The sequence below is a fragment of the Eurytemora carolleeae genome, unplaced genomic scaffold, assembly GCF_000591075.1.
Source record: "Eurytemora carolleeae unplaced genomic scaffold, Eaff_2.0 scaffold858, whole genome shotgun sequence".
In the NCBI taxonomy this organism is placed as follows: domain Eukaryota; kingdom Metazoa; phylum Arthropoda; class Copepoda; order Calanoida; family Temoridae; genus Eurytemora; species Eurytemora carolleeae.
In genome coordinates, this window is record NW_019397386.1 from 103,110 (window position 1) to 124,872 (window position 21,763).

Consider the following 21,763-nt stretch of genomic DNA (forward strand, 5'->3'; position numbering starts at 1 on the left):
AAACTAATGAATATATAACTAAACTACTAGTATCTATAAATTAATGAATATAACTAAACTACTAGTATCTGTAAACTAATGATTATATAACTAAACTACTAGTATCTGTAAACTGTTGAACTAAGATCTAGTACTGTGTTGTCTAAACTAAATCAAAGAGCTAGAATTTGGCTGGAATCCAAGTCCACGTATGCATTGTGCATCATACACTTTCCTTTACAAATAATGATACATATTCTATTAAACAATGTCATTTTCTTCTCCCCAATATATTTCATAATGTAAACAGTTCAAAATGTTGCAATGGTAATTTTTATTCTTCTTATAATACAGATATGATACAAATCATTTAAAACCTTAATATTCTAAATCTATTAAATTCGATTTGATAAAAAAAAGTTGTTTAGATACTTGTTTGAATATTTATCGGTTATAGAACATTTGATTACATTTATCAATATAATATTTATATTAATAACAAAATAAAAAAGAAAATAGAGGCCAAATTTAAAGAATTTTAGCTGTAGCTTAAATTTAAGCCGTGGCTCAAGAATTGTTGGTTCCACTTAAAATTATATTAAATTTTTCAAGATTTCACCCGGCGCTCAATTGAAACCGTTTTATTTGGGGATTTGAGACGCGGCTTAAATTCATTAAATTCGGGCACAGATAATTCAGAGGCGTAATCAGGGGGTGCTAAGCCCTTCCTCCCTGTACCAGTAAAATTTCAGAGGGTTGTCAGGCCCTAACGGAAAGGAAAAACATTTAAAGGAAAAACAAATTCTTGGCTACGCCCCTAAGATAATTTTATCATAAAAAGTTTCATATATGCTAGATGTGCTTCCACATTTCGTACCTGCCAAGGTTGTAATACAAGGAAAGTTAATTGCTGTTGCGCATACTCTGCGTAGTGCGTACATATTGAAACCAGTTCTCTCTGGGCGGAATTTGTGAACAAGCATGGGTGCATCAGTGTTCGTTTAGTATCCGAGGAAGTTAAAAGCATTAAATTTTGATAATTTTGATAATTCACATAATAGTTTCCTATGACCAGATTTCATTGATTTTTTTATGTGAAAGATGGATCCCATGTCAGGCTTTGACATCCGTCTTGTGTTTACATTAGCGCCCAGAGACAGTACACTGCAGTAAAAAGATATGTTCACTTCTGAAATAATTTTCCTTGCATTACATCCTTGGTACCTGCATAGTGTAAAACAGTGTATAAAATCTGCGAAAAGTCCAATTTTTGCATTCAGGGTGTCTTGTTGGCCAAAATTGGATAATACATGTGTTTAATCATTTCATAAACCATTAAGATACAAAATTGAATGCTGAAACCAAAAATCAAGCTTCAAATCGTCATATTTATAGAGTTTTCGGTCGTCTTTACAGTCTCATTCTTTGTGAGTAACCCTGTACTGTGGTACTTATCTATTTTCTAAATATCATACAATGAAGACGACTTTTGATTTCATTGTTAATTTATTTATATTAAGATATTGGATATACATTAACTTAGTCAAGTCAAGTCTTGTAAACTTGTAAATCGCAAAAAAGCTTGTTAACAATCAACACTTAAATAAAAAGGTAGTTTTCCTTTTATTGATTTCATCGTCTACCATTGTATTTAAAACTTACTATAAAGATTATCCAGCTTGAACCGCTGTGTTTATGAATTATGAATTTCTTTTTAAGTTTTTTTTCAATTTGATTAAAGTGAAATTATACTCAAAGATTTGAACAAAGTGCTTATTGAATATTTTCAGGATACAAATACTAAATTTAAAAGGAATAATAGACATTATACTCAGGGGCGTACGAGGGAAAAAATTTTTTTTTGCGCGCTTACGCGCCCAGCTTGTGCCCCCCCCCCTAAATAAAAGCCCTCGTACGCCCCTGATTATACTCCTAAATAGTTATTTGATGCCAATGCATATTTTATTTCATTCTATGTGGGCTTGTTTAATGTATTCTATTCAACTGATGAAAGTAAAAGTCGTCTTAGATATTTCTCAATTTTTATTTATAAAGTTTTTATGAAACTATTACTGATTGAAATAGCAATGCAAATGTTTTTTCTTATCAATAATCAAGCGTCTTTATCGTATTGATATCATCGCCTTCCAATGTAGCATTTTTCCCAGGGGCATCAGGACTAAGTTTAAATCTTCATTAAAAAAAGAAAATAGAAATATTTTTAACCACTGATCTATAATTAGTGATGAACAATAACTTTTAAGGTTTATGCAAAAATATTACTGACAATGTTAGCTTAAAAAATAACATCATTGAATTATTTAATACCCCATACCTAGCCTTGAGAGCTAATCATGTCCAATTTCCATCATATACTGCACGTAGAGGCAGCTTAAGATTGGGTCCCCCCCCCCTTTGAACCATTGTAACNAAAAAGCGATAAACAAAACAACTATGTGTTCGTATAGTTGAACATGTTTTTCGACATTTAATTTCAAGCTTACAACCTGAAAGTGGACATGTGTTGACCATAAATACAACTTCTAAAATCACCTCCCCCCCGTAAGTCATCTTTACCAAAACCACCCTTGGAGAAAAACCAAACCAAAGCAAGTCTCCGTTAAAATTTATCTGAACTCTCCGGCAAAGAAACAACAAACAGTGAAACGTTTTACTAAGTAAAAGATCAAATCCACAAATAACTTTGCTATCTATAGCAAATGCCACTTAAGGTTTATATTTCAATATTAATATTAATCTTATTAACATTGTCATTTAATTTATCATACCTGCATTTTATTGCAGGTTTGAAATATATCAATTTTCTGATTATTGGAGACTACTGTGCCCGAGTTGAAGAGCCCGACCAACGAACCTTATGATCAAAAAACCTATCGACCGATAACAAACGAACCAATTAGCCAATTAACCAACAAGACTATTAATCTGTTAAACGCCAACGCCTGCCTATTGTTTCACAAAGGTGCCTTCTCTTTCTAGATACCCAAATTTTCCAGGGGGAAGTTCTCCCAATTTTCTAGGGGGCGGGAATCCCCCTTTACCCCTTAGGCTTTCAAAATTTAAAATCCACATTCATAGTGAAGACTCATGCAGTGACTAATAGCTAATAAACCACGAGAAATATTATATCTATATATTTATATTTCTAAATCCATGCATTGTTACTTTTAAATTAGTCTTATATCCATGTAAATATTCTAATCATCCGTTCAATTTACTTGAGTTTGACGTGATATCTCTCAACCATATCCATATTCAAATTTACTTGGGTTTGACGTGATATCTCTCAACCATATCCATATTCAAATTTACTTTAGTTTGACGTGATATCTCTCACTCAACCATATCCATATTCAAATTTACTTGAATTTGACGTGATATCTCTCAACCATATCCATATTCAAATTTCTCGATTTGAAAACGTGCTAGAGCACCGTAATCCCCCTCTCCTTCCCCCCAACCCTGTTGTTATATCTTTATGTCCTTCCCTTATTTGATCCTTCCATAAAGATACGTTCTTCTTGGGAAGTCAATAAAAACAACCGTGGGGGGGGGGTTGTAGGGAGGGAAGATGGTAGTGTGTGGGGGGGGTTCCGCACTCGTCTTGAATCTTTATGGAACATTTAATAGTTTCCTTTTATCATATTAATTCAACTTCTTCCGGTTGCGCCAACTAGGGCAGTGCAGGATATGAGAGGTGGGGTATTAGAGACGGAGAGTTATGGGGGGGGGGTGTCTGGGTAGAACTAGGACAGGGAGAAAGACATAAACCAAAGTTTGCATAGAAAAAGGATTCAAAATTTAGAAATAAACATCAAAGTTAAGAATTTTTAAATTTAACGAATATTCTCGAAATCTTGAAATTGTATTCAAAGCATAGATTTTTATCTTTGATGAAGAAATAAGCTGAATAACTCAGATCTGTATACCACATGAGTCAAACACTTTGTAAAAAGGTGGGCTGGCCAGGTTTGGACGGTAACCGCCAAAAAAGTCCACTGAACAAAGTTTTCGAAAATAAAGTCTTAAAATTTGACGCTAAAAAAGTCCCGTAGGTCCTTAAAATAAAAAGTCTGTGGAAATAAAGTCCTACCATTTTGAGACTTTTTTTCAAGGACTTTTGTTCTGGTTACAGTATGATTTTATACATAAACGTCTCCGGAAAAAAGTCCTTTTATTGTGGAAAATGCATGGAATGTTTACAACCATGGAAAAAAGGGATTTGATATTAAAAGCACCCCTGGCTATATTCAATATGCAGATGCATAAAAGAAAAAAATCGCTAAAACTCAGTTTTAGGGATTTCCAGTGACATTTTGTCCTAGGACTTAATTCAGAAACTTTTTTTCTTATGACTTTCTTACATAGATTCGGGTTTAACAGATATCAAACGTGAATGAAGAAGCAGTGGAAAGGATTTATTAGAAGAAGGAGAGTAAAGTTCAACGAAAAAAAAATTTAAATAAAAAATCAACCCTCATTCCGTGGAAATCCAGGGCGAGACCCCATCAAAAATAACCACCAAAGGATGGAAATTAATGTATATCCGATTATGACACAAGTCTAGTGTGATCGAGACATCGAAGTCTAGGCCAGTGACAGAAGTCACCTCCCCACTGCACACAAACAGCGCCTGGACTAGTGCATTTCGCTTCACAAGTCCAGTATAAATCCGTTAAATCTATTTCTGATATTTTTGATTAATTGATTAATTAGAGCTGATTATTTAAATCTATTACCTACAACAGGAGATTAGTCCTCCTGGCAGGCCGTCAACCAAGCCTCAGCCAGGATTGCCAGACTCCTCCCTCTCCCAAGCTATAGGATGAGAAAATAATAATTTAAAATATTTTGATGATGATGAGGACAGAAAGTATCAAGGCAAAGTATTTTAAATGACCCACCTATAGGTTGGTTAATAATAATTGGTCCTGTTAGCAGAGTGTGGACTGTGCAGTGTGCATACGTTCTTTTGTCTTAATTTATGAAATTATCTTTTTCTGGTGAACACCCCTCTCAGGATTACTGTATTTAACGATAGTATATTACAGATATGAAGGGGAGGGAAGAAAGGGGGCCGAGGGGAGGGAAGAAAGGGGGCCGAGGGGAGGGGAGGAAAGGGAGGGAGGGAGAGGGGGGAGGGGAATACAAAGATGAAACTTGTTATTTGAAGCTAAATGAATCGTAAACCAGTGTTTATTGGATATTCTTCTTGTAAGATATTGTTCCCTTCCATTAGAAAATATCAAGTTAAACCCGGTACAACACGAACTTATTGATTCTTCCATTGAAGACAAAAACTTCAAAAGTAAACATCGTCATAAACTTGTGTTTACTTCCAATTTTACAATTATACAGCTTTTTCAAATTTTAACAAGAAACTCACTTTTTTTACCTCGTGAAGTGTTCGAAACTAAAGCTTTACATTTTCTACAGGTAGAACCAAAAACTGTGAAATTGGAAGACGACATCGAACCAATGTTTAAGTTTAGTTGATCCAGTTTCAGCGCAAACGAGTAGCTTTAAATAAAATGGTCTGTGCACATCGCATGCAATTTCTAATGTACATTTCGAAATATTTAACGTGCTATAGCTAAAAAATCATTTTTTAAGTAAAATGGTCTGTGCGACAGTTACTAATGTTCATTTCAAACTATTTAACGAGTTATAGCTCAAAATAATTTTTTAAGTGAAATGGTATGTTAGACCTCACAGTTAATCGATCATCGGACACCCCACCTCACCCCACCCACATTAGACAACGCCCTCCTCTTTATATAATTCCTAATCCCTCCTCCACCCTTTTATCATTCATACAACCCCCTCTAGCTCCACAAACCTTTGCTTTATTCATTCCTAGAGAAATCCCTGTATTTAAAACACTCCAACTCGTCCTACCTAGTTCCTTAACATCCCAACCAATGCTATCCCATCCAACTATCTGTCCCTCCACGTCCGTAATCGTCTTTTCCTTTTTTCATGATTTATTCTTCACATCGTGTTAAATCTCCTTATTAATTCTGCTCCTAACTGTCTCATCACGGCCCACCTAATTCTACACTTCTTTATCTCGTCCTACCTAATTCTACACTACACTTCTCTATCCCGTCCTGCCTAATTCTACACTTCTTTATCCCGTCCTGCCTAATTCTACACTTCTTTATCCCGTCTTACCCAATTCTACACTTCTCCATCCCGTCCTACCCAATTCTACACTTCTCCATCTTGTCTTACCCAATTCTTCACTTCTCTATCTTTTCACTTCAATTTCCCGTCCTACTCAATTCTACACTTCTCCATCTTGTCCTACCCAATTCTGCGCTTCTCTTTCCCGTCCTACCCAATTCTACACTTCTCTTTCCCGTCCTACCCAATCCTACACTTCTCTTCCCCGTCCTACCCAATCCTACATTTCTCCATCTCGTCCTACCGAATCCTGCACTTCTCTATCCCGTCCTACCCAATCCTACACTGCCCTATCTTGCCCTAGCTACATAATCCTACATTTCTCTATCCCGTCAACTATAACCTCGTTGCGTCCAACCCTTTTTTAGCGATTAAACTCCACTTGAACAAAGTTGAAGATCTGAAGAGATTAGTGTTCTTGATAAACCTTTCTTCCATGTAGTCCATACAATTCAAGAAGAAAAGGACGAGAAAATAGTCACAGTTTAGGATCAGTTAATATTGCATATGAAAGAAAATTTAGGGTTTGATAGAAAAATTATACAACTTTTGAAGAAAACTAAAAACCTTAAATGCTTTTTCTGATCAAGTATGAATAAAAAAACAATGATGATTTTAATTTTGAAAATTGATTTTTCAAAAAAAAATACTTGTGCATTTACACTCCAAACATGTAAGAATTATCAGAGTGGAAAACTTTTAAACCTAGAAAAAACGACAATTTCTTCCAAATTATTTTTAGTATTAAGGGTAGTGTTGTGAATCGGGCATTGCCATCTTTGCATAGAGGGTCAAATTACGCTCACAGTCCCTTTAAAGTTTGAAATGTTCAGATGCATTAGTAAATTAAAACAAAATTAGTCAAATGTATTTCCGTTGTTTTCCATGAATAAATATCTTTCAAATTTGTTTATGTAAAATAGTTGCCAAACAACACGTCTAAAAAACTCCAATGTATAGATCAATAGCAAATGTTGTATTTTCTAGCGATTGAAATTTTAATTCAAGTTGAAAGACTTGAAGATTTATTTCTGCTGGACCGGGGAATCTGGAAGAAAAAAAAACAATGAATCCTGAATGAATGATTTCAAAATATCTGAAAAGAATTTAAAACATTAATCTATTTCCAATACTCCCTTCACACCAACATTATTTGTACCCTTTCTACTTCTCTATTCGACTGTTCCCTCCCCTCTTCACTTTCTCCCCCTCCTTCCCTCCTGAATGTAAAACCCCCTTGTGAATGTAAAACCCCCTCCTAAATTTAAAACAAAGAGAATAGAATATATATTAGAGAGGAATTTAGAGAATCTCTCGGTATGAATTGTGTCAGTCCCTTTCAGCTTGAAAGGAAAATTGAGGGCCCGACCCTAAAATCAGTATTTGTATTGTGTAATATGTTGAATTTGAAATGAATTTCTTTCTTCTTATTTAAATATAATCAAATATACAAAGAGATTAGAATATATATTAGAGTGGAATTTAGGCAATCCCTCGGTATGAATTTTGTCAGTCCCTTTCAGCCTGAAAGTGAGTTCAAAGTGTACAAATCATGTAAATGTTCACAAATTATATGCAGTAGAGTACATTAATACAGTATGTTCCCTGGACTATCCATTTCAATTTCGAATTTTATAAAGCTATTAAATAAACTTTATAAAATTAATAAGGTGAATGAAAAACATCATTTGATTTATAGTTATAGCGAAAAATCATCGTTTGTAAAGTGAAAGGCGTAGAGTCTATGTGAAATGATCATTGGTCAATTATGAAACCAGCCTATTTCATAATTTGGTTTTTCTTTTAATATTAATTTTATATTTTCTATAAAATGATGTTCAAGGGCCCAAAAGGTTATATAGCATAAATTTGTGAAGTACACCTGCAGTATGGAAACAGTACAACAAAATGGCCGTTTTACACTTTTTATAGTAAATTCCCCTCTAATATGTATTCTATTCTCTTTGATTTAAAACTCCTTCCTTTCTTTCTCCTTGGTTTTCCATTTCCCTTACTATTCATACTTTTTCTCCCTTCTTTCTCCTCTCTACATTACTTCTATTTCTTATGTTTTCCCTTTTTTTTCTTTGCATTTCATTCTTCATTTTTTATTGATCAAACATACAATCTTCGTTGTTCTTTCCTTCTTCCCCAATATCTCCTCTATTTGTCCCACGTGGATTTAACGGTTCTGTCAATATTTCAGAAAGCTGTGACTTTTAATTCCGATCACAATTTGACCCCTTATACATAACTTTATAGCCTTTTTTCTGAAATAATTTTTTGTTGGCTTATACATTTTGAATGAAACACGTTTCAAATAAAAGAAACAGGATGCTTCTCTCTCTGGATAGTTCAGTGTGGTCCTATCATTGATCTCATCTTCATTTTGAATCTCCATAATTCTGTTTCCCTGTCTCTTTTATACTTTGCACTTCTTTTGATTAACGTATCTTCCATCTCTCCTTGTCACTGCTCTATTTTAAAATTTTGTTAAAATTCAAATTCAAAAATAAATGTCTTGTTATTTATCAATCTATGGAAATGTTGTTCCACTTCTTATCTCCAACCTTTCATCTTTCATACAATTTAAATTCTACTTCTTTGCCCTGATACTGATTTATCTCTGGTTCCTATCTCTATATTTGATCTGATACTGATTTATCTCTGGTTCCTATCTCTATATTTGATCTGATGTTTACTGTTTTCCATGTATATCCGGCCCGGTAGGAAATATGGAACAAAACATTTGATAAATCAATTAATCAATTAATCAAATAATTTACTTTTTTATAATTGATTACTCACATTATTTTAAATCTGAGTCAATTTTATTCATCTACTTACGCTATCACTGTTTAAAATTAAGAAAATATTAAATGTTGGCCCATTTGGTTCAGCCGTTATAATTTTATTAAGTACAAACCATGCTTTTAAATCATTCTACATTTCTTCTAACATGTATAAGCCTTCTGGTAGTATCTCTGTCGATCACTGGACACGAGAGAGTTAAAGAAGGTCAAAGGAATTGAGTCTTTGCCATAAACTCTGATTTTCTAATCCCTATATCTTTGCAACCAAATTTTATAGACCTTCTATAGTGTAAACTACGAATTCGGTTAGATACAATAATCTCAAATTAAAATATCTAAGGGTACACCATAAGGGTACAAAGATATAGGTATTAGCAAGTTTGAGTTTGTGGCAAAAACTTATTTTTTTGATGTGGTATTATATACGACTTGTTGACCATTTAGCTCCTCTAGTTTTGATTTTACGTTCAAGTATGAGAAAATCACATTAATTTTGTTACACATTAGAAATTCAAAACATGTATTTATTCTCAATATCTACCTCTTCAATAAGAGGAGGAGTCATGATTAACGTAACGTGCAATTTACTTTTAGTTTAACGTAGTTTTCATAAGTATTCTAAATCCCCAATCTTATTCAATAAAATGAAATTTATTTAAAGATTCCGAACTAATTACTTTAATCAGTTTCTCAGATTTCATCTTAATTACAACACATTAAGAACAAAAAATGTGAGTAATTTAAACCCCGATCCTATCTTTTCTTTCCTTTCTACGTCATAACAGATTTCGCCAAAAGTGTGTTATTGTTTATCAAGCACTCTCTTTGATTGAAGTATTGCATGAAACCCTGTTTCCTCTTGTTAGCTAATGTATTTATTTATCTATTTACCAAAGGATGTTTTCATGAACATATATGTATTTATGTATCTATATAATATATTCTTTTATGTATATAATAAGGAAATTGATAATCATTATTCACAACACTAGAATCAATCAAGAAAGTAGTTGTATTTACTATTTACTAATATATATATAAGCTGTGTGTACATCTTCTCCCTAACATATCAACAACTCATTTCAATACAGATCAATACGTTTAGAGACCAGATTTTATGAATAGCGATACGTAATTAACTCACTTCTCTTAAAGTTTAACCAGAAAGAGTTCAATTATACAGCTACGTAGTTCAGCTACTTTTTGTTAGTCATTAAGTTTTAGAAATATACTTCTTTCGAACCAACTTTAACTTTGATTTATCATAATCGCGTTTGTTTCACCAAAAGTATAAGTTAAGCATTGCAATTTTGAAATACAGGAATAATTATAAACTATATTTATTGTACATTATGATAAACTTTGGTGTTGAATAGGATATACATCTTCCATAGAGCTTCCTAATAAATACATAGAGCTTCCTAATAAATAATTCAGTTGTAATCAAGAATAATTTATTCAATGAATCAAGGTTTTCTTATTTTGCTTCCTTTTAACAAATATGATTCGAGTAGCAACGAGTTTGGTGTAGACGTCTACTCAAAACAAAAACTCTTTGTAGACGTCTACTTTAAGTAGAAACTCTCTGTTTGTGTTGACGTCTACTTTAAGTAGAAACTCTCTATCTGTGTAGACGTCTACTTGAAGTATTATCTCTCTATCTGTGTATAAGTCTAGTTGAATTAGAAGGTCTCTATCTGTGTAGACGTCTACTTTAAGTAGAAACTCTCTATTTGTGTAGACGTCTACTTGAAGTAGAAACTTTCTATCTGTTTAGACGTCTACTTGAAGTAGAAACTCTTTATCTGTGCAGACGTCTACTTTAAGTAGAAACTCTCTATTTGTAAAGACGTCTACTTAAGAAGAAGGTTTCTATCTGTTAAGACGTCTACTTAAAATATAAACTCTCTATCTGTCCATACGTCTACTTTAAGTAGAAACTCTCTATCTTTGTATACGTCTACTTGAAGTAAAAATCTCTTTCTGTGCAGACATATACTTGAAGTAGAAACTCTCTATCTGTTAAGACGTCTACTTAAAATATAAACTCTCTATCTGTCCATACGTCTACTTTAAGTAGAAACTCTCTATCCGTGTAGACGTCTACTTGAAGTAGAAACTCTCTATCTGTGTAGACGTCTACTTGAAGTAGAAACTCTCTATCTGTGTAGACGTCTACTTACAGTAGAAACTCTTTATCTGTGTAGACGTCTTCTTTAAGTAGAAACTCTCTATCTGTGGAGACGTCTACTTGAAGTAGAAATCTCTAACTGTGTAGATATCTACTTGAAATAATAGCTATCTATCTGTGGAGACGTCTACTTTAAGTAGGAACTCTCTATCTGTGTTATCATCTAATGCGTCTACTCAAGAGTGATGAGGAAGCAGAAACCCTAGAGCATAAACATGCATAGACATTAGACAACGCCCTCCTCTTTATATAATTCCTATCTGGCCAGATCTTAACCATCTTAAAACTCATCTTCCATCCCTCCCAACCCCCTTAGCAATGCCCCCCCCCCTCCGAACCATCCCTGCCCCCTTTTCAAACCAACCCCGTCCTTCTCCAACCCAACAAATTCCAGCTCCTCCGACTTTTTGGTTTTCTCCATGCAGATTCTCTTCCTCCTTAATCTTTTTTTCTCCGTATCTCACAGATCCAGACACCTTACTTTTCACCTCCCTTTTTTCTTTAAAATCTTTCTGCTGCCTTTCTCATTCTTATTTTTATTCTTCTACAGTTTTCTCCTCTCCATTCTTTCTTTTCAACAGTTTTTCTCCTCTCCATTCTTTCTCTCCTACAGTTTTATTCTCTCCATTCTTTCTCTTCTGCAGTTTTCTCCTCTCTATTCTTTCTCTTCTGCAGTTTTCTCCTCTCCATTTTTTCTCTTCTACAGTTTTTCTCCTCTCCATTTTTTCTCTTCTACAGTTTTTTTTCTCTCCATTTTTTCTCTTCTCAAGAATTTCTTCTATCAAGTTTTTCTCCTCTGCAGTCATTCTTGATTCTACATTCTTTCTCCTCTCCATTTTTTCTCCTCTTTACTTTCCGTCTTTACTGCTATTTTTTTTAATTCCATGGCCCGGATTTTCTCTATTCAAGACAAGAACCAACATTTGCATTAAATACAATGTTGTGATCCTACTGATGAACATCGCTTTGAGGTCCGTTTCACACATTTGGTTTTTATTACATAAAAAGTGTTTCCCAAACATGTTAGTTACTAATAAAATTTCAAAATTGTTTCCTTGATAAGTTTGCTTTAATTTCATAATGTGAATATTTTCTCTGATAAAAGATATTATTAACCAAAACGATTTTTCAAAACGAAAAACAAAAAGCAATACAAATATTGCATAACGACATGAAGGCAAACATGCCTAGCAAGCAATTTTGAATTAGGATTTACATCTCAGATTTCTCTGGAGTCTGTGCAAAATTTAAAAACGTTGTATATTTAAAAATAACTTTCAGCAAGCGGATGGTGTAAACCTTTTATATTTCAAAATTTTAGCAGACTTCAATATATAACTAAGCAAACCTCTACGAAATCAGGTTGTAAAGATATAAGGATTAAAGATCTAGAGTTTTAGGCAACTGTTTTCAAATCCGATGTAAATAAGATAGATAGACAGACAGATATTTAACTGGATTTGTATAATCAGACATAATCGGTGAATTTCTGAAACCCAAATATCATCTAATGAGGGTTGAAATTAAACCGTATAAAAACGTATGCACTTCAGAGCTTAATCTATTTTAACCCTCGTAGACATTTCAAGATGGCTAGATAAATATCTCAAGAAATATCAACTTGAGATGTGAGCCTATACCCAGACACCGTTTTTTAGTCAACATATTTTTTATGCTAATTTTAAAGTGCTCATTATCAAAAAAAATTCAATAAACAAATTAAAATTCCAAAACGATCCGATACTTTTTCCAAAAAACTAAATATTTTTTTTTCAAACATCTTTTATTTTTAATAAAATGAAATATTCGATCGTTTAACAAAATTATCAAAAGTCAGCATTTGTGAGGAAAAACTTAGACTATTTGATCAAATGCAATTCATAGTTTAAAAAGTCTAAGGTCCACGACATCGGGACCGCGGAATTTTATTTTGCAAAAAGAAGAAATGTACATTACATTCATCTAAGTAGTTATAAATTGCTTGTTTATGCATGCTTGTTTTTACATATCTTGAAATAGATGACTGTTGATTTCGAATGAGCATTTCTTGTGTCATTCAATATGTAGATTTGAAACTGTAATCGAGTAGTTATTTATTTACCAGAAAAAAACATGGTAAACCAAACTGTGCGGTGTTATATTTAATCTTTATTGTTATTGTAATGTGATATTAGCTTTTTATTTAATATTGTTAAAAAGAGCGTAATTTCTCTAAAATAATTTTATTAAGTTAAAAAGGTATACATCAATTCGAATTATAAACCCATAAACATGAACAATAAAACCTGCAAAATTTCTGCAAATTTACAAATATCTCTAACGCAGTAAACATTTCTGCAACATTGCTAAATTCAGGAGACCTGCAAATCCAGTTTAATAAATTCTGCACGGGAAAATTAGCTTGACCGGCTTGATGCCCAAGAATATAAAAGGTGACCTTTCAATTTCCCCCTTTTTCTATCCAGCTAAATCATGCATAACATCTCCAAGCTTTCATTATCTATCTATCTATCCATCTATCTATCTAAGTTAATCTTTGGTCGAGTTAAAGGAAGAATATGCCCTGAAGATGGTTAAGTAAACCGAAAATTTGGCAAAAAGAGTTTTTGTTTCACGTATCTGAGAGTGTTAGATTTAGAAGAATTGCATCTATCTATCTATCCATCTATCCATCTATCACTCTATCTATCTATCCTACTATATCTAGAAAATGTATGATGGGGATGGTGCAGAATCAGCTGACCTTGAGACTTCTGCATCGGTGCATTATCGGCCTCCGTCCTTATATCTATCCATCAATCTATCTATCTATCTATCTATTTATCGATCAATCTATCTATCTATCTATCTATCTATCTATCTATCTATCTATCTATCTATCTATCTATCTATCTATCTATCTATCTATCTATCTATCTATCTATCTATCTATCTATTTATCGATCAATCTATCTATCTATCTATCTATCTATCTATCTATCTATCTATCTATCTATCTATCTATCTATCTATCTATCTATCTATCTATATATCTATCTATCTATCTTTCTATCTATCTATATATCTATCATCTATCTTTCTGTCTATCTATCCAAATCTATGGATATCTATCTGTACCTCTTTTAATCTATTGAATTATGAATTATCTATTTTTGCTAAAACGTTGACAAAAATGTTTCAGCGCTTCAGTAGGAGGTTGTACTTGCAATGGGTTAGTTTTTAATCAATTATATATTATAGATATGAAATATTGACTCAGGGTTACCCACAAAGGATGAAACTGCAAAGACGATCTGAAATTCATGTAAAATTTATGTTAAAGGAACTAAGTTTTTGCCACAAATTTTAAATTTTCGAATTCCTATGTCTTTACAATCTGATAGTTTAAACCTTTGATATTTCAAACTTAGACTATGTAATCTAGCTGAAATTATAGTTTGAAATATCACTTACAACTTACTTACTTACAAGATGATACTTGTTCTTGGTGGTATCTTGTAATTAGTGGATCAGCTGGACGGATCAGATCCGTCCAGCTGATCCACTAATTACAAGATACCACCAAGAACAAGATGATACTTCAGATCCGTCCAGCTGATCGTCCAGGATTACAAGATACCACCAAGAACAAGATGATACTTCAGATCCATCTAGCTGATACGCTGATTACAAGATACCACCAAGAACAAGATGATACTTCAGATCCGTCCAGCTGATCCACCATGATTACANCAAATTTTGCGCAAAAGATTTAGCCATTTCGTGGAAACCCTAGATCCGTCCAGCTGATCCACCATTATTACAAGATAACACCAAGAACAAGATGATACTTCAGATCCGTCCAGCTGATCCACCATTATTACAAGATACCACCAAGAACAAGATGATACTTCAGATCCGTCCAGCTAATAGGCTGATTACAAGCTATCACCAAGAACAAGATGATAGCTGTGATGGGATTAATCTTATTCCACGTTACACTAACACAAAAATTTACCTTTGATATTATCAAACTTACTATTTGATCTAACAGAATAGTCAATTGAAATATCTAAAGTTCAAGGCAAAGTAAATGAAAACTGAACTTATGATTGAAATCTTAAATATTTTCTATTTTAAACCCCCTCTTATTAAAGAGCTATTGAGAAAAACAAAAATGTTTTGAATTGCTAATATGTAACCGCAGAAATAATCATAACTAGAGGAGCAACAAGGTCACAAAGTCGTACCAGAAATTTCAATTAAATTTCAATTCCTCCTCCTGGTTAGTTTGAAGTGGGTCTACGACATTCGGTTGATAAGATATAGAGATTAAAAAAACAGAGTTTGCTGCAAAAACTCAATTCCAATTCTCTGATATTTTTGTCTTTAAGAATTTTTAATTTAGAACCGAAATATTGAAAAATATTTGAACGGTTTTAATTGCATCATTTCTTCAATATTCATTTAAGAATGATTGTTGTTCCACGAGCAAATATTTAGCAAAGAATTTACAGTGAATGAATGCAGTTTTGCAAACAGTAAAATGAAGATTCAAGGTGGCCCGGCCCTGTGACGTCAACATATTTTAGGAATCATCCATCCTAGGTCAGCTAGATGTGATCTTAAAAAGACCTAAAGTTGAAATCAACCAAAGATTAAATCTTAAAGTTAAGATCATCCAAGTAAACTGTATACATCTACTTGGAAATTACAAACAAATGCCTATAAGAGCTAAAATCAGATGAAACCAGGAGTGGGCAGAATTTAGAGTCACATATTTATATACTAACAAGAAAATAGATTCAAGTACAATAGATGGCAACGTAGAATTTGTACACTCTCATATACAGCTGTATTCTTACGTCACAAGTGCCAACTCAGTTTTTGCGTCCGACAAAATTATTAATAATAGTGACAATTTTAAAATAAAGCATGCTAATCTCACAGTAAAATAAGTGCAATTTTATGGGGTCTTTATTTTCTGTTATTACACTTATGTGAGAAAATTTCGTTTTCCTTGTTTTATTAGACAGTATACCGCAGTCAGGTGATACAGACGGAAATCATGTGACCAGTATACTGCACTGCCATTGGCTGAAGTTATGGTGAGGTAATACGGACTATACAGACTATATGTAATTATATTATCAACTATATCTCTTAAAAATGAAAAATAAAAATTAAATGATCATAACAGGAGCAAACCTGAGATTCTCAGGTTTCTGTCGAATATCGTCGTTTCCAGATTGCTTTCGTATTTGTGGAGTATGATCTGATTTATACTACAGCTTTCATTCAAAATTACATATATATCATTTTCTCGAGACAGAAACATCAGATAGATGTCTTATATGTATCGTTCAACACCTGAGATTCTCACGTTTCATCCTAAACCCCCTTTCAATTTTTCCTGTACAGTCCCTTTAATGATATTAACCTGGACAACTCCAAGCACTCCAGCTAGTCAATTATACAGAGCGTCCCATATCATATTGGATTATCTCCAATCTTTATAAAACGCAAAAATACGCACATAATACTCGAAAAAACCTGACATTTTCTACAAGCAAATTTTATATTAGCCTTACACATTTTTTTTTTAAATTCTGATTAGTCCTTTAAATCATTAATTAAGAGCTATAAACGATCTAATATGATGTGGGACACCCTGTAAAACCGGTATTGTCTGGATATTATAATGGAGTATGAGTAGAGCTAATGAGTCTGTATAATGTATATGAGCCGCCAAGGTGTCTAGTTGAATATATGCAAGGATTAAACAGAACCTAATTTCAGGTTTATCTAACCCAGGGGGGGGAGGTTAGGAGTATACCCAGTTGCAGTAGAAGGATTCAAGCATGAGATAGCGGATTTAAAATGAAAATCCAGAATAAACATAATAACGACAAATGTGTCTAAAGAGAGTTTTCAATTTTCTGGAATTGAATCCTAAAATTTCCTTTGTGATCACCATACAAAATCCGAATATTTTAAGAAAAAATGCAACATAATTTAAAGCACAACTCAAACTTATGAAAAATTGGTTAATTATAAAGAAATAATTTACCACTTTAAATAATATTCAATGATTGTCGTCTTTGCTCTTTTTCTGATAAACTGATTTCCCTAAAAAATGCCTATTAAATTGAAATACACAAAATACAATGAAAATGAAATAAAAATGAATCAAGTAAAAAAAAGCATAATGGAAAGCTGCTACAGAAAAAATGACTCATATCCTTGAAATAATTTTTTTTGTAAACAAAAGATTGATTATAGAAAAATGATGTATTATTCCTGTGAATTGATTACATTACAAAATTTTTTCAAGTCTAATGCATTGTACATATTTTTTATGATCAAACATTTTTTTGATAACTTTTAAAATCATTTCTTTCCGTTTTCATGGGCCACACCTTTCACTTATAAAATAAAATTGAATAAAATTTAAAATGAGTTCACAAATATTATAAAAGATTTGTTGATGACGTCATTTTTTATCTTTGAAAATATAAAATTTAAATGACGAAGGCTAGAAAGCAAATCCATTTGATTAAAATGATTACATACTTACAAAAATGAAACATTACAATAATATGAAGCAACCGAAAAAAAAACAATATTTCATAACAAAAATATTGATATCTACAAAACTGCCTAATCCCAATCGTGAAACCTGGGTTTTCATATCGATTACTCTGTCTTAAGTTTTGGGCTCAGTGGGCAAAACTGTACGTATTCTTAAAAACAATTGATATTTTTTCAGTGCCTCCTTTATTTACTTTCTTATTTTTTGTTTACATTTTATGGGGGACATTAATATCTATCTCTCAGATCATTTAATATTGATGTGTACGCCGGCAAAATGTCTACTAAATATATAATCTAAATATATGCCATAATCGAAGTTTAAAACCAACCCCTGAGCCCGAAATTTAAAAGAGTATCGTTGAACGAAACTCCCGAGTTTCCTTTTTGGGGTCTTAAGATTTGTGTAGATTTTGATTTAAGATATTCGAAAAAAATGGAGAATATAAACAAACTGAAAAAAATAATATTTCATTACAAAAATATTGATATTCACAAAAATGCCTAAACCAATTCGTGAAACCCGGGTTTTAAAACTGGTTTTCATAACGATACCCTGTCTTAAGTTTTGGGCTCTGAAGATTCTGCAGTATGTGTACTGTATAAACCCCACTTACTCTTGGAATCGAGGTTTCGTGAGAGGGGTTAGCTGAGTGTCTATGTTCCAATCCTTGTTTATTGTCCGAGTATACTTTTATCATCTTTAATCTAGACATATTACAATAGTTACCATTTGAACTTTAGTCCTTCTGAAAGAGGATTTAAGTGTATGTACAAGGTATAACAGACAATTTGTTGAGTCACAACTTTCAAGCACTAAACAGTATGCGGGGACAAATCATATTTTAAAATGTGTCATGTTCTATTTCAATCACAAATTATGAAACGTCCACCAAGTCCAATTAGAACCATGGTACTATTCTTCTTAAATTTAGACGAGTTAAAAATATTTTAGAAAAAATACTACTTTTATATCTAAAAGAATTGAATCCAATTTGCAGAATCGTACAAACAGAATTAAAAAAAATATGAACTGTGTCAATAAAATTTCGTATTCCGTATTCAAAAAACAAGCTGGAAAAAATCTTATATTATCCTAATATCAGAATCCGAAATGTGTGTGCAGTGAGGATGTAGAAATAAGTGTGTATACAATGTTCACTGCAATATAATTAATTTAGGATTTTTGTGTACCAGACCAGTTACTTTTCATAGACTTATATTTAGGTCCTCACTTTTTTCTTACACATTTGTATAAAGAAATTTGCAAGTTTCTCTTTAGTGTACATAAAAACTAATTATGTTAATGGATTTATTTTATGACGGTATTTTATAATTATCAGTAAAAGATAAAAAACGATGATTTTGTTCTTCCTAAAGCAATTTGTAATAACATAACAAAAAAATAAGACCCTCCCGTATAAAGATATTTAATTTGATTAAGGAAAATGAATATTTATTTTAATGTATAATTAATTAATATTTCTCTGAATCAGCTAATTAACAATTTTATTTTTGAAATACAAATACAAAGCTATAGGTTTGCAAGTGTTAAAAAAGCTTTATATATGATTTGCTGCTTCTTCTGCTACTAAAGACTGCCCTCATATTTTTACGATACAAATTTTCCTTTTATCCTTCCCTCCTTTTCCTTACTGAATTCATAAATGTATAATCATCGTATATACACATGTAGATGTTTAAATATTTAAACTATTAATAAAACGGTGATTTATGCGACCATAATATATCATGATACGCTAATATTAGTAAATTGATTGGAGGGTAGGAAGGGTGAGGGGAGGGGGGAGGAACTCAGAGTAAAACATGGGCCGAAGGATTTAATTAACACTTTTTTAAAACAGCAAAGCTAAATCAAGAAATGATACTTAATGTTTAAAAAAACAGATAGCCATTTGACACTTATACATACATACCTTCATTCAAAACAATTTGATGTTCAAGTTTTGAATTTTTTAAATTAAGTCATTATTAGACACAGTAGATGAACATTTATTCGTTAAACAATTTTTCTTGTACATAGACAACCACTGGACTGTGTATATCAAGGTTGTGTAATAAGACAGGTTACTCTTGAAGCGCTCCAATGTACAGAAAATGTCGTCTCCTAAGATAGACAGATAAAAACCTAATATGACTTCACTGATTATAGAGGCGAGCGTGACGTCATATTAGGTTTTTATCTATCATTTTTGTGTCCAGTAAAGTTTCAGCAAACTTGTCACAAAGTTTGTCGTGGATTCTTGTCAAATTGTTGACAAACGAATAGAATAATTGATAATACCATAAATATTAATTATGATGATAATAATGCTGATAGTAATGATGATAATATTGATGATAATATTGATGATAATAATGATGATAGTAATGATGAATATAATAATGATAACTTTAATGATAATAATTATTATGATAATACTATTGATAATATTGATGATAACAATGATGATGATAATGATGATAGTAATATAATAATGATAACAATAATGATTATAATTATGATAGTAATGATGATAATATCTATGATAACAATGATGATAATAATGATGATAGTAATGATGAATATGATAATGATAACAATAATGATAATAATTATGATAGTAATGATGATAATATTTATGATAACAATGATGATAATAATGATGATAGTAATGATGAATATAAAAATGATAACAATAATGATAATAATTATAATAGTAATGATGATAATATTTATGATGACAATGATGATAATAATTATGATAGTAATGATGGTAATATTTATGATGACAATGATGATAATAATTATGATAGTAATGATGAATATAATAATGATAACAATTATGATAATAATGATGATAGTAATGATGAATATAATAATGATAACAATAATGATAATAATTATAATAGTAATGATGATAATATTTATGATAACAATGATGATAATAATGATGATAGTAATGATGAATATAAAAATGATAACAATAATGATAATAATTATAATAGTAATGATGATAATATTTATGATGACAATGATGATAGTCATGACCTTACGATGGTCGATAAAGATACCAAAGTTATTAATAAAATGATAATTTTGATAAAGATAAAGTAATAAATAAGTTGATGTATAACAGTAATGCACAACGTATATTTACGTAAAAAACTTTTTAAAAAATGGTAATTTATGGAATATAAAAAACTATTCTGAAAACTTTGTGATAAAAACTATTGTTTCTTAAATAATACAGCATGCTATAATTACAAGGGCTGGTTTACAATTAAGAAATGTTTGTTTTGTATCAAACTGTATAAATCCTGTAAACTGATCGATTTAACGAAATCTGGGAAACCTGATCTGAACCGGATATCACAGTTCCGTAATTTGGATCAATTATCTGGTCGATTTTCGCGGATTCTCATCAATAACTACTTTCAAAGTTATTGTTACACCATGGAGTTTTATTTCATTCTATGTTTTATCAATTTCATTTTCATCATTTGTTTTTTATAAAAACACTTTTAAAAAGATTAAAATTCTATTTGAAAATAATTTTTTATCAATAAATAAATTTATCAGGGGAAAAAAGGCATTATTTACTTAATTCTTTGTCTCTATACAATCCTGCTTTCCATTTTTAATAACTAATAAATAAATCTTTTTTTTGGTGTAATTCGTTGTAATCAATTTTCAATCTTTACCTCAGGAGGCTTCGCCTCTTCTTTTTTCCCCTTATACCATTTTCTTGATCTAAGTGTCTTCTTTCCTGGCTGGACTATTCATATTTGTTGCAGTATGCATGTTTCCTTTCATCTTTATTCTTATAATCACATCTAATTTATACTGCATGGTGCAGTATTCAGTAAGTCTTCTTTGTTTCCCCCTCACCCCCTCCCTGACCTCTTCCCCCTTCTCCACCCTTTTTTCATTTCCCTTCTCCCTCTCTAACTAATTAATTTCCCTTCCTGATTCAGTCGTTAATAACAGAAAAAAAAACAT